General features: G+C 41.7%; 1 long non-coding RNA gene across 48 annotated transcripts in view; it reads left to right on the top strand.

Moving 5' to 3' along the window:
* The window catches only part of LOC102401727, a 478204-nt gene that overhangs the window by 73693 nt on the left and 389503 nt on the right, over positions 1-15008 (top strand). For 35 of the 48 annotated variants that reach the window (XR_006544440.2, XR_006544433.2, XR_006639942.1 and 32 more), the window contains one exon: positions 6893-7181. The exons of 10 other annotated variants lie outside the window; for them this stretch is intronic. This is a non-coding gene — a long non-coding RNA (uncharacterized LOC102401727). Of the gene's footprint in view, positions 1-2851; positions 3147-5358; positions 5597-6892; positions 7182-15008 lie in introns of those variants that run through there. 3 more of the 48 variants (XR_006544417.2, XR_006544441.2, XR_006544437.2) reach the window with 2 other exon arrangements.

Raw genomic sequence — 15008 nt, forward strand, 5'->3', positions numbered from 1 at the left:
ATCGTTGGACTTGAAGATCTAGAATAACATACCATCTGCTATGAAGAAATTATTACAGTAGTTGGTCTTGACACACAAAGATTTGTACTAATGAGCTTATCTCCACCATCCTTCATTTAGTTCCTGCAGGAAGTCTGTGTTACCCCTGGCACTCAGAAGACAGGATTGCCATGCTCCTGTTCCCATGGGGCTCTGGGGCTCTTCTTGCCAGTAAGAGGCTGAGTTCTAGACTCACAAGGTATCCCCGTTCCTTAGTGATAGGGATGCAAAGGAGCATAAAGCTCTTGGCACATAGTAGGTGTTCAGTAGAACCTTGGAAGGCAGCTGATAGTAGGGAACATCCTCATGGCAGAATTTGCTGCATTTTTATTAACAGAATTTGCTGCATTTTTATTAACAGCCTGACTTTACAGTCTCTGGCTGGCACTTACTCTGCTTTTGTAGACTCAGCCCTGGGATAGGGGGTTTGCAGGAGAGTCTGAATCTTGATCCACGTTGTCCTTCCTCTGTGTTTCTGGTTTAAGCTTTTCATGATCCAAGGAGAGCTGTCCTCCTGGTCTCTTTCCCCGGTTTTGGCAAAGACTCAACAGGCGAGCCTCATCCCTTGAAGATCTTGTACAATTTAACTGGAATCAGGACACTGATTACATGCAAGGAGTCTTCAAGCTGAGAGCTTTAAAAATGAGATTTTTCTTTGAAATTTAAAAGAAAGTAGAATACAAATGGGCTTGCTTTTCAACATAGATTGATTAGCTGGCAAGGAGGGAAGGCCAGCCTTTGAAATCTATAGGCATCGTGTTGCAGGCCTGACCCCGCTGACCTTGGGAGATTAGTAATGGTCTACGCAGCCTGCTCTGTCAGCACGTCTGGCAGGGCAGGCACAGATGGTGCCAGTTGGAGAAAATCACTGCTGAACGTTGCACCGCAGCCTCGCCTTGGCCAAGCAGCCTCTGGAGGAGGAGCCAAGACTGGGCTAGCTACAGATGTGTCTTGTCCATGCCCAGCACTTCGGAATAGACCTGTGAAGATGCTAGTCTAGGGTTAGGATGTGTTTGCTGATTGTGACTTTGGTTGTGCTTCCTTGCCGTAGCTTAGGCCATCCTGCGCCACTGAGCAGCTGGGATCTCAAACAGGGTCTGTGGCCTCGGGGTTGCTCTGAGAGGGAATTTGAAACGAGAACTGATCTCATTCCAAGGAGTCAGGCATAATGCAATACTTGTTTTCCTAGCCTCAATCGGCCTAAGGAAAACGTGAGTCGCCTGGGATGGAGGGAGGAGAAGTCTTGAGAGTTTGAGTAATCAACTTAACTCAGGGGTAAAGAGAATTAATTTCATTATGGAAAGCAGCACGCATGACCTCTGGCCTTTCAGCTGCCCCGAGTGTCTGGGTTGTCCGGTGGTACTCTGACACTTGATAATGCACACTTTTTGTGTGGTGTTGGTCTTGGAAATGGTGACTCTGCTCCCCAAAGATAGCAAGGAAAAGACCCTTATTGACATGTAGCCACAGGCTGAAATATTCTCCTCACAAAGCTGAACTGAGCTGAAACTAAGTCCACTCTTCCGAATTAGACACTGGACTCTTCAATAATTCTGCTTGGGGTTGCATTGATAGTCTAGTGTTGAAGTGTAGCCTCCCAAGGTACCAACATCCAAGCTGAATTTCAGCAGGTCGGGGACAGGCTGAAAAACACTGATGCTGAACAGAAGATGTGCAGGTGTCTACAATGGCAGAGGGTCACTCGGTCCCTCAGTGGCCTTCCACCATTCCTAACTCTATTTTCTGTTCTTCTTGTCACAACTTTAACTCTCTATTCCAGTTAGGTCAGGCTTTGGGGCTTATTACAGTTTAACTGACTGATTGGATTCCTTTTGGGTTTGTTTTATGAAATACGTTGTTGTTTCATACTTGAAGAATTTTCCTTGGAGATGCTATTGTTGGGAAATGCAAACTGCTTTGTGAAGCTCTCATGTTTACAGAGGCTTCTTAAAGGGGATTTCCCCCCCCCCCCAAAGATGTAAGGAAACGGATCCTGTGCAGAGCCGGCTAGTGCTTTTGAAATGGGGACATAGGGGCGTGGCCTTGAGGGGGCTCAGAATGAAAAGGGCTCTGGCTGAGCTCACCCGGTGGGCACCCACTGCAATACTGCATTGCATCCTGGAGCCTGGAAGAGAGTTCCTCCGAGAGCATGAGAGCGTGCTCACCTCTGACAGAAGTCTAGCTCCTCTTGGTTAATAGAGCGTGGCTCAGGCCAGAGTAGCTTTATTGACGAGACGCGAGGTGAAGAAGAGAGAGAAGTCAAGGATGCCTCCCAAGTGAGAGGGGGAGGCCAGTGGGTGATGCAATGCACTGGCAAGAGGAGGATGAGTGCAATTTGAAGCAGTTTGTACTTGAAATGTCCATTAGGTCCTCGGATATCTGGGTCAGGATTTGAGCCCAGTGGTCTGGCATGGAGGGAGAGATTTGGGAGTCGTTGACATGTAGCCTGTAATGAAGCCCCAGGAGTAAATAAGATTGTGTGGAGACCCAAGAGAAGTGGGAGCACATGGAATTCAGGAGAGATCTGGAAGCAAACTCTACGCCCCCAACCCCCCCCCCCCCCCCAGATTTGAACAATCGTGTGTATTTGTCTAGAATAACAAAGATGGCCTGGTGACTGTGTCAGGGTCGTGCTTGATGTCTATTTGGAAGGAAAATTCAGGGTAGTCTTTGGATCTGTAGAAATAAATTCTTTTAGATTATCCTGAAGTAGCATTTTGGAAGCTGGTCCATTTCACAGATGCTCCAACTTTTGCCCACCAGGCTCCTCTGTCCATGGGATTCTCCAGGCAAGAATACTGGAGTGGGTTGCCATGCCCTTCTCCAGAGGATCTTCCCAACCCAGGGATCGAACCCAGGTCTCCTGCATTGCAGGCAGATTCTTTCCCATATGAGCTGCAAAGAAGTTCCTCCAACTTTTGAAGTAGATGCCAAAACATACCCGAGGACAGAGAGCCCAGGGTCTGCGGGACAGGAAACAAGTATCTCTGGTTTATTGAGCAGCAGGAGCAGGAAGAGCCGAGGGACAAGAGGGCAGCAGAAACCAAGAATAAAACCTGGTCACGAGGCCACATCACCCCGCTTGGCAGACAGGCCCAGTGGCTTTGGTAATTACCCTGGTGCCTGCTGTGTGTGCGCCTTTTCCACTGAGTTTTGAAAAGCCTTTCCTCTAACTACCGGGTCTCTCAGAACCGGGGCCACATTTGCCCTTGGTGGTTTTCTCCTGTGGAATCTTGGCTGTGTCTGTGCTCTGCGCTGTGTCTGCTGGCCCTGCTCTCTGACACCGCTCCTGCCCGCCCACTCCTGCCTGAGCTCATAGACGCTTTGTGAGGACATGCCCTTCTGGAAGAGCCCGGCAGAAACCACAGGCTTGCATGGCCAGACCGGCACACGTGGACTTGACCAGAGCCTCATCTTGCCTCTTGCTCACTCCCTGCCCCACCCCCACCACCCCGGCCTTTTTCCTCTTGGTACTTTTGGCATAAATACTATGTGTCTTAGTCCCTCAGTCATGTCCGGTTCTTTGGGACCCCATGGACTGTAGCCCACCAGGCTCCTCTGTCCACGGAATTCTCCAGGCAAGAATATTGGAGTGGGCAGCCATTCCCTTCTCCAGGGGATCTTCACAACCTGGGGATCTAACCTGGGTCTCCTGCATTGCAGGCAGATTCTTTACCATCTAAGCCACCAGGGAAATCCCATAAATATTATGTAACTGTCTAAAATCAATAGAACTTTCAAAGCAAGGCTTAAAACTAATGGTAAAGCTTCATTAGCAGTGGAGCTTCCTTTGGATTAAAAACGTTACTTCAAATAGAAATGCCTTTTTACACCTGCATTTACATGAATTCTGTTTTTGGTATTCTAACTCTGGATATGATATAGGAAGGAAGTGTACTCAAACTTTAGGGAAATGAATCCCCAAAAGATTTCTGTATTTTCTGTATACCTCCACAGTTTCTATCTAGTTCCATAAGAAATAGCCAAAAGACTGATTTTCACCCAAAGCTGGGGTTTTGCTTGTGATGCATTCCAAGAACAGATAATCATAAGCACTAGTTAATAATGCATTTTGTCCTTCCATTAAGTTTATTATCCTTTAGAAGGGGACACAGGTTACATTGAGACTAGGGTATCTTAAATATTTACAGTTGGAAATACTCTGGGCATCTGTTGAAATTTTGCCTTAAAACTCCATTCTGTTGTTCATACATTTTCATTTTGCCCCAGTCAGTATCTTTTAAAAAATAAGATATTCAGCCATAGTTGCCTGTGTATAAATAAGAGATAATGATCAGAGTTAAGTTTAGCCTTTTTTCCTGCATATTATGTGCTGGGTACTCTGCTACGTTTTAGAACTCAAAGATGAGTAAGAAATGGTTTCTGCCCTCAAGGAGCTTAGGGTCTAGAAATGATGGCTGTGAGTGTGGAAAGGGCTGTGGGTGTTCAGTCCATTCTCGGGGGCCGGAATCAGGGGGAATTTTTGGAAAAGGCTCTAGCTGGATTGTAAAAAGTGAGGTAAAGTTAATCTAGGAAGAGTGGCATGTTTCCTAGCCAGGAGTGATCTGAGTTTTAAACATCATGGGATAGGCAGGTAACTTCAGTACTTCATCACTGGCCAGTAAATGAGATTTACAGAAGACTTTCCATGTACCTTAGGTTTTAAGGCTTTGTTTATTGTATAAAATAATGTTAATGTAATACTTCTGAAGAGTATTCAAGTTTGTCATTGCAGTATAATCTTACCTTGGACAAGCTTTAATTGAAATAAATATGTATTTATCTGAAGGCAGCCATTATGCTAGCATCATTAATAATTCAGAAGAGTTTTCAATTAAGCATTAACAACATCATTGCCTTTGGCTGTAATCTGACTGCTTGAGCTCAGAATATCGAATTATTTTTCTCAGTGAAGATAAAATTAAGCCTCAGGTAACCAGAACTCAAAAATTCTCATTCTTTAATCAACATATGCTCTCTTTGAGAATCTCTCTTAGGAGAGATGAATGATGGTAAGACATGGCAAGGATTTTAACTTTCTGGGTGTCCTTCCCCAGGTATATCCTGGGATCTGTGTACCTTTGACCCAGTATTCTATAATAGCACTGTCACACTTCATTGCATTGGAAATTCTAATTCAAAAACAGTCTTGCACTACTTGAAAATTCTTTATCATCAAAGATTATTTTTGTTATATGAAAAAGTGAACTTAATTACTAAAAATCTCAGTGATAAGTACAGGAAAGGCTTCCTTTTATTGGGCGAGATTTAATTCCATCATCTGTACTGCTCCTGCCAACTTTTTTTTTGTCCAATCAGGTGGCTTGACCATAAACAGCTTTTTGGTTAATCTTCGGTAAATCAGAAATGGAGTTTATTGAAACACCTCATTCAACCTCTGGGAGCCTGATAACACACTGAGTGCATGTACTTTTGGTCAGAAGACTCTTAGTGACTGTGGATATAACATTGAGTCTTTTCATTTCCTGGAGCAATAGTTGATGCTTCTACATTGCAAATATACAGAGTGAATTTTCAGATTCCAGAGGTGTTGAAGGTATTTATTACTCAACAAGCCTCTGTGTGTGTGTGTATTTGTGGGGGGGTGTGTGTGTATTTGTGGGGGGGTGTGTGTGTAAAACAACTGTGGTATTACCCTAATATTTTATGCATTTATTTTTTTTTTTTGCTGTTGAAATGCATTTCCTTCCAGCATACTTCCAAGCAGACCAGTATCAAACTCAATACTTCACACTCACCCCTGTTTTTTTTTTTTTTTTTTTTTTTTTTATAAAAACGCACTTTCCCACCTCAGACACTAATTATTAAAGTTGCATGATTTGCCAGGCAAACACGACTCAGTAGTGGTATTTGAGCAACAAATCAATGAACAAATATTGATGCAACACACATGCCACATGAGCATGACACCATCTGGGGTTCTGCACATGATTTATACAGGAAGACAGAGCATCTCTGCCTTTAAGTGGCTCAAAATGTAATTAATAGGAGACAGGGAAGAAAAAGCAGAAAAACATAAGCAAAGCTCTTCAACCAGTTTTCACAGTGGCTAGTGTAGTCATATTGCCATTCATTCAGTATTTGCTGAGTGCTTTGCTACTCGTCAGGTCTGTTGAGGGCTGGGGATAAATAGGGAATAGGATACAATCCTGGTGTTCTAGGAGCTTACACTTGAGGTTTACTATGTTTGACCCACATATATGGGCTTCAGTGTTAAAAGAATCCACCTGCCAATGTGGGAGACACAGGAGATGCAAGTTTGATCCCTGGTTTGTGAAGATCTCCTGGAGGATGAAATGGCAACCCACTCCAATATTCTTGCCTGGAAAATTCCAGGACCAGAGGAGCATGGTGGCTATAGTCTATGGGGTTGCAAAGAGTCAGACACAATTTAGCGACTGAACATGTATGCACCCTATATATACTCAGTAAGTTGAAAACATCTTCAGTGATCTAGAAATGAGTGAGATAACAATAGCTTACTTAGTAAATTCTAGAAGGTTTAATATCTGACTGTGGACTTCCCGGGTGGCATTAGTGGTAAAGAACCTGTCTGCCAATGCAGGAGACGAGACACAGGTTTGATCCCTGGTTGAGGAAGATATCCTGAGGAGGGCACAGCAACCCACTCCAGTATTCTGGCCTGGAGAATCCCATGGACAGAGGAGCCTGGTGGGCACTGGTTTGCAAAGATTTGGACACGACTGAAGCAACTTAGCACACACACAATGATATTCCAGGCCTCTAAATTTCACTTGCAATCAGGTTGGGCCTTCACAGTGGTAAAGAATGATGTAAAAACAGGCCAAATTCATGTTTCTTTTTATTTCAGTGAGTAAATTTCCAAGCCATCAAGAAGAAATACGGTTCTCTCTCCAGCGTTCCAACAGGAGCCATTCCAACATCACTTGAACCATCAGCTCAATGAAAACTGGCCTTTTCCTATGTTTGGTTCACTGTTGGGACCCGGCACATAGGGAAGAACCTCATCAATAACAATACTCAGTGGATTTTCCTTAAATTACTGAGACTGTGGAAGGCTGGTTGTGTTGGAGGTACTCTGCAAGGCATTGGAAATCCTGGGAAAGTAAATCCAGGTCCACAACCTCATCATCTACCAGGTAGGAAGAAAAATAAACAGAAAATCACAGTTTGTAACCTGTGCTCTGAGAGAGGAGTTGGGGAAGGCTTCATGGAGGTGGTGATGATAATTGCATTCCACATAGTGTCTATAAGAGTCGGGGCCCAGTGGGCATGCTCAGCATCCTGTGTAGGTAATCAAGGGGTTCATTGTCTGTAGAGAATTTTAAATAATAAAACTGAGTAAAAATTGGTGTGTTGTTTTATTACTCAGTAGTTAGCTATCCTAAAGTAAGATACTGATTAAAAATACTTTCTCCAGGGCTACCATAGGCCAGCTCTCCACACATCTCACTCTCCTCTTAATATGCTTGTTTCTCTGGGTGGATATTTGAGATATTTGAGCTTCAGACACCATTGTTCCTGAGAATAGAGCCTTTGGGCTTGGTAATGATCGCTTTACATGTGTTCTATTTAAAAAAAAAAAAAAAAGTTGAAAAAAGCTTTAACTCTGAGTACACATATATTTCAAGACAATTGGTAGGAGAATGTTTTCTGTAACACTCAGAAGTCTAGAAAGGCCTTTCTTTCCCCATCTTTCAAAGTATTGTGATCTCTTTGAAAAAAAATCTGCTCAGTCTTTCAAATCAATACTTTCATGGGTCAACTTCGTGTCCCGTCACAATTATCAAAGAATGACTTTTCATATGCTGAAACATAGAATTCAAAAATTTTCGATAAAAACTACCATTTTTATCTTGAATATTGTATTGTAATATACTTCCTGGTTTTGGTTATATGTTAGGCCTTTTTTTCTAGACTTAAAAAATTAATTCTCTTGTACCAGACGACTGCCTTCCAAATTTACAATTTAGTGGTCATCATCTGCTATTGAATTTTTATCTTAATATTGCCCTATTTTGGATGTTGTCCGTATGGCAGACTAATATGGATAGATTGTTGTTATTTAGTCGCTAAGTCATGTCTGACTCTTTCCAACCCCATGGACTGTAGCCCGCCAGGCCCCTCTGTCCGCAGGAATTCCCAGGCAAGAATACTGGAGTGGATTACCGCGTCCTTCTCCAGGGGATTCCCCTGACCCAAGGCTTGAACCTGTGTCTCCTGCATTGGCAGGTGGATTCTTTACCTCTGAGCCACTACCTCAACAGTTATTCAGGTGTGTGAAATTAGGTAAGACAACTTTCTCCAACTTTCTCCATGTGTGTACACACACACACACATATCAATTCAAGAATGCTCTGAATTCCCTGGGATGGATTTTCATCCCTTGAGGCAGTCACTTGTCAAATGGTACCTAATGCTGTATGGATAGGCATACCCACCAAAGTAGCTTATTTACCCGGCAGCATCTACACCATTGATTTTTGTAGAGTAAATCATAACAGCCTATTAACATTCCATTATGCTGTGCATAGGACTAATAGGAAAACATCTGTGAGGTCAGATCAGAAGTAGACTTTAGAATGTACTATTCAAAAAAGGATGAAATGGAAACCATTTATGGAGGCTGGTGGGTAAAACAAAGACTTAAAGGAAGGGTAACAAAGAACAGAACTCTGCCATTGTGTAATTTCCTGTCGGATATTATGGCGAATTTTATCTATATATCACCTTATTTGACTCTTCACTTAAGCTGAACTGACTTGGATGTCCACACGTGTTTTTATTCTTCTTCTTACCGGAATATAATTTCTTTACAATGTGTTACTTTCTGCACAGTGGATCTGCTCTATCTGTGTGTGTATCCTTTCCTTCTTGGACCTCCCTCCTACCCTCCACCACCCCACCCCTCTAGTCATCAAGAACACTGAGCAGAGCTCCCTGTGCTATAGATCATCTTCCCAGTAGCTGTTTTACACACAGTAATGTATATATGTCGATGCTGCACACACCTTTTGAGCGTCCTCTAATTTTCTTATTAGAGGTTCAAGTATTTCACTCAATTAATTGGATTAGGAAATGCAGGGAAATCACTTAAATGTCCTGATCTCATTTAATGCTGTGATAGTGGGGTGAGACCCTCTGCAATGGCAAGTGGGACATCAGCAGCTGGACACGGCAGCATGCAGTGGAAGTTCCTACACAATAGCTCGGGATGCTCCAAGACAGACTTGGCAGGGCTGAGAACCACCCAATAAAGACAACGAGGATATCCTGTCTCTGCATTAGCTGTAGTCTGGAGCCCATGTTGCACCCTTAACTGTCCTTGGAATGAAAGGGACAGTTGGGTAGTTCAGGAGCTTGTCTCAGTGAAAAGTGACATTGTGTGCTAGGAAAGCAGACTTGGAGGAGAGAATTTAGTTATAGTAAGATTCCGTGGTACAGTCTCTTTTAAGGTTTATGATGTGTCAGATAGCGTGCCAGACATTTGGAGGCGTGGGGTAGGTGATGTACAATCCTCATCTTCAAGAGACAGCTCCAGAAGACTCGCATCCTGGAGCTCATGGAACCTATTACACAAGTCTCAAGAGAACCCTGTGGATGTGTGAAATCAGTTTAGAATAAATCTTAACTACTCATTTTGTCACCCATTAGCCATTGTTTGATGGAAACTGGGAAAGAAAATCTGTTAAGAACACAATAAGGAAGGACTGGTCAGATGAAGAGGTGGATGACTGGGAGAAGATGGTGTCCAGAAACCTGAGGGAAGAGAGAATTTCCAGTAGGAAGAGGGTGGGGGCAGACACAGCTTTTTGTACACAGAATCTAAGTGAGATAAGCTTCCAAAGCTAAGTGGCAGAGATGTGGAGGCAGTAGGTGACCTTTGGTAGAGCTGTGGAGTGGGCGTGGTGTGGGGGCAGCCAGCTTGCAGAAGGTCGATGAGAGAAGTTAGGAGAGCCTGCAGCATGTAAGATTCTTTTGAAAGAGGAGGAGGGTGTGTAAGAGGTAAAGGAGGTTCCACATGAATTAGATGCTATCAATGCCATCAGTTTGTCATTATGATCTTGGAGAAGTTTATTTAATCACTTTGGGCCTTAATTTCCTTGTCTGTAAAAGGACTGATACTAGTAGCTACTACTTAAGGAATCAAATGAGTTAGCACCATTATACTAAGTAAATTTCTATTAGATCAATATCTTAAGAGAGATACAGTGAAAATAAAATAGTAATTTAGAAGAGAGAGCATTTACTTCCAGATTATGGGGTAGATATGTTTCTTTTTATTTTCAATCATAGCAAACACATAAAATTTATTGTGTTAACCATTTCTGGGTATACAGTTCAGAAACGTTAGGTATATTACATTGTTGTGCAGCCAACCTCCAAAACTTTTTCAGCTTGCAAAACTGAAGCCTTAGTTGTGTTCTCAGAGGAAATGGGGCTCACTGCTTCGTGAGAATTGGGAACTTCTCTTAGGAAAGCTTGCCTGACCACTGGACACAGAAGCATAGACTTTCATGTAATGACTTAGACTTCTCATTTGACATTGGGCAGGAATCTGCTGACCTGTTGCCCAGGCTTTTGTAATTCTAATATCCAGAGGTCAGGCACTATTTGGACCTGCGCTGTGATCGAGGTCTGGTTGAAAGGATGCTCAGCCGAATCTTTCTATAGTTTTAATTATCATCTCACTCAAAAAGCGAACGTTTTAATGTTTTGGTAAGGTTTGAAATGTTGGTCTGCAACTTAAATAGAAGTGATTTTTCTACAATGATAATGATGAGAAACAACTGGTCCTGGGGATAAAACCTAGACTTTACATCACTGGACTAGTCTTTCTCTCCCACCACACCCTTGCATCTGTGTTCTCTGAGTAAACAAATGAACAATTTTCTTCAGTATAAATCTTTTTGGTAGCTAGACTTTTAAAAAGATGGTGCCTCCTTTTACTTAGGTAGAGGGTTTTAATTCTTACGCCTGGAATTTTATTAAAGAACTTGAGAAAAGAGTGAGAGAAGAGAGGAAGTAACAGTGGTTGTGAACAAAGGGATGGCAGGTGCCCAGGGCAGTGGGGAGAGAGGGAGGCAGGATTCCAAGCAAAACAGAAGAGCAAGACTTTGGTCTCTCCTCTCCAATTAATACATGTTGGTTTTACCTAACCAATGGTGCTGCTGATGAGAAAATAAATCTTGAGATACCATCTGCTACAAAAAGCCAAGTCTTGGCATTTTTCACTTTGTAGTGGATTAAAATTGCGTCTGTTCTGATAGGCGTTTCTGGGCCTTTCTTTTCCTGTTTCCTGAATCCTCCTGCTTCCGAGACCCAGTCCGCCCTAATGACAAGATTTTTTTCTCCTGCAATAAAGCTTTTCCTGCATTCCCTGGTCGTACTGTGGTTTCACTGTTCAGCTGATTATGTTTTTTGGCTCTTGGTCACTAGATCACTCTGAAGCAAATTTATGCTTAGGGGTTACTAGTTATTTTATCAAGGGGATTGGATATCTAAGACACTTAAGTCATGGTAGGGATTTTGGTATTCTGATAAGCAGCCCAAGAAGAGAGTTTTGGAAGAGCAGGGCCTCTTGGTACTTCTGAAATTTTGTGTGTATATGCTTCGTGAGCCAAACGTGCGGCTCTGCACATACTGAAATACATTAAGTGTTGTGCAAATAGTTTTTTTTTAAATGTAGTTTCCTATCATTCAGTGTTAGAGATTTTTATGAAATACTGGCTCTGGAAAAAACCAACATTGGTCTCATCTAAAAAAAATTTTTTTCATGAGTCAATAGATATATGGTTTATCTCTTTCTTGGGGTAAGAGAAGGTGAAGAAACAAAACAAAACCCCCAAAGATGTGCTTCTCACTAGCAAGCAAGGCTTAGCCCAGTGACTTACAGGGATGAGTGAGACTGGCTGTGTGTTTGTGTTCTCAGGTCAGGAGTTTATTTAGCTGGTGTTCATTTGGAGCTAAATACTAAAGTGATTTTACCTATAAGTGATTTTTTTTTTTTTTTTTTTTGAGCAGTGGTTGAGGCCATTTATAGAAATATGCTAGGAATACATCTAGTTTTTGTAAGAAGAAAGGGTAAATAAAAGGGTGATTAGAATGATTAGAAAATGATGGTTCCTTCTTGAGTTTTCCAGAGAAAAATCAGGACAAGACTCCGTTTGTTCTCTTTCATCGAGTACTTTGTCTCTCCCCAGCTGGTCAGGTCCTTTTTATGTGGCATTAGTCCTCGAATTTGTGTGGGTCAGCAAATGGACAACGGCAGCAAATGTTCAGCCATCATACTGGTGTCAAGCCTAGCAAATTGACAAATTATATGAACACCAAATGCATAAACAAGTTTGCATGAGCCAAGTATTCCAAATGAGAACAACAGCTGCCGGTTCTGTCCTTAAGAACAGAAATGCCCCTCGTCGTGTTCTCATCTGTTATTGCCCCAGGTTGGGAAATGTCAGCTGTAAGATGTATAGACTTAGGGCTCTGGGATAACAAGCTGCCTCTTTGAACTTCTCAGCTCCAAGAGCTTCTTGTTATCCAACCAGATAAAGACACAGAGATGTATTAGCTTCCCTGTGCAATGCTTGAGTCATTACCAACAACAATGGTGGGCTTAAATTTTTTATGTTGGAGATTGATAGAAAGTAATCATCAGAAAGCCGTAATAATGTTCAGATGACATTCTCTTCAGCTAGGAAGCCCTATTCGTATTGGTCACTGGAATACAAAACTCAGGCTTGTGGCTTGTACTCATTTTGCAGTCTGAGCCTAAATGCACCTAAGTGTTAAACCCAGGATAACGGGAGAAATTAGTGCCTTCTCTGCTCTTCCATAGCACTGACGCTTTTTGTATCTGTACAGTTTTCTTCTTCTTCCTACAGACCTCCTGTTTAAAATGATGTTTGAAAGATACTTTTATGCTTTGGCCAATTGTTGCTGTCTAATCGAAATTGAGTGTCTGCACTTCATTATTCAGTACTTGATAAGGGCAACATTTTCTGGTCAGTCAATAAAACCAGCTTCATACCTCCCTGTAAATAATCCATTGGCAGGTAGAAGGGACTTCTGACCTAGTTGGTCCTCTGCTTTTGATCAAAGAAATGGGTAAGCCACTGGGTCTATAAATCTTCTTCTTTTCTGTGATTCCATAGTGTCAGGAGAACATTTCCATGGATCTTTTATTTATACAGAGAAAACGTAAATCTCAAGTCACCATTTCTAAAACCCACAGGCTCCTGGGCTGTCATTTTGGTTGCAGACTCTGCTGCTTTCTGGGTGTGTACTGTGTGGTGGGTGGATGGGTGTCTGATGGGAGTGCGTTTTAAAGGCAAGAAGGATTTAAGGATATAATTTACTGACGTTCTGTTGAGTGCATTCCCTGCTATACTTGTCTAGTCATATATTTTACTATTTTAATAATACTCAGTTATCTCTTGGCCTACTTGAGACAGGCCTAACAATTTGTGACTGTTCCTAACATTTGTAGTGGCTCCGTGTATGTGTCTGATTATGACATTAGCCATTCCTGCTTAACGTTAGTGCTGGCTCTTGGCTGGCTGTGTGAAGCAGTGTGTATTTAACAAAGTGAGCTGACTAAATGCCATTAAATGAGTTGTCTTTATTTTGGCGTATGCCCTGCCCCAGTTTTAAGTTTTCATGTCGAAATCTAGCATTTAACGACTGCTTTTAAATCTCTGCCTTTTAATTTTGGATACCAAATATGGCAGAGTTATTCAGGTGGCCAAGTAGACTTTTACTGACCTTGCATGCGGTTTACTGGTATTACGTTTTTTAAAGTCAGTATTTGCTGTTTTAGGATAGCAGGAACCCATGTGAGATTTTCTGAAGATCGTTTTTAAAGTCTGACATGCAGCTGCCCGGCATATACATTTTTAGCTAAAAGGCGCCTCTCTTCGTTTGTATTTAAGAGACCCTGGAATGTGATTCAGGGGTAGTTTGCTGTGGGTAATCTTTGGACACTTTCTATCTGACAGGCACCGACATCTGTGGTTTATATTGCTTTGTTTTTTTAGGTCTATCAATAACCTGATAAGGGAATGTTTACAAAGATGAGTTTTTTTTTTTTTTTTACTTTTGCACAATTTAAAAGCTGGAGGTAAAACATAACACGTGTGATGGAAAAAAAAATCAGTGATGCAAAATTAATATATGGCACCAGTAAGGTTGAAGTAACCTCAGGAACATGTGTTTTGTGGTGGAATGCTCATCAAGATGGATTCCTTTTGTCTAGTAACATATCGTGACCATGTAGTTTAATATGAATGCCCAGTATTTGTTAATAAAGGCTTATAAGGGGAAGAGGTATTTTTGCATGCACGTATATTCAGGCTAAGGCCTTATTGTTAGTGTTTTTCCACAGCACAACCAAAAAGTCAAAGGAGATACCTTCGTTTGAATGTAATGTTAATGGAGTCTGGATAAGAGTCCTTTGTTGAAAGTGGAGCAGACCACAATTCATTTATATGCAGTCTAAGAGCTTTTGGCCCTACAATGTAGGGCATCTAATCTTATTAGAAAGCCCTTTAAAATCAATAAAAAAAAAAACACACACACACACACAAAAAACACCTTAAAAATGTGGTAGCATTGAATTCATTCTTTAAAAAAAAAAAAAATCTATTTTCCATTACATTACTCTTCTTTAAATGTACCACAATGATTTTTTATTAAAAAAAAAAAAAAAACACTTATATCCTATGTATATATTCACCACTGTTAAAAATGTCAATTCTTTGTCCTATAAATCCCTATCCTCAGCCATTTCAGAGCCTAAGCTTTGAGGAGGCCATCTTGCTGGAAGCAGTTACAGAAGAGCAGACTGTTAGCCTGGTCTGGTTCTTGCTGGAAGAGTTCATGATACTTTTCTTTGCCCGGTGTGAACTTTAGTTCCAAATTTTTGAATGAAATAAATTAAAGTCAGAGAGCCGAATAGGGGGAAAAAA

This window comes from Bubalus bubalis, chromosome 2, assembly GCF_019923935.1.
Source record: "Bubalus bubalis isolate 160015118507 breed Murrah chromosome 2, NDDB_SH_1, whole genome shotgun sequence".
Classification (NCBI taxonomy): domain Eukaryota; kingdom Metazoa; phylum Chordata; class Mammalia; order Artiodactyla; family Bovidae; genus Bubalus; species Bubalus bubalis.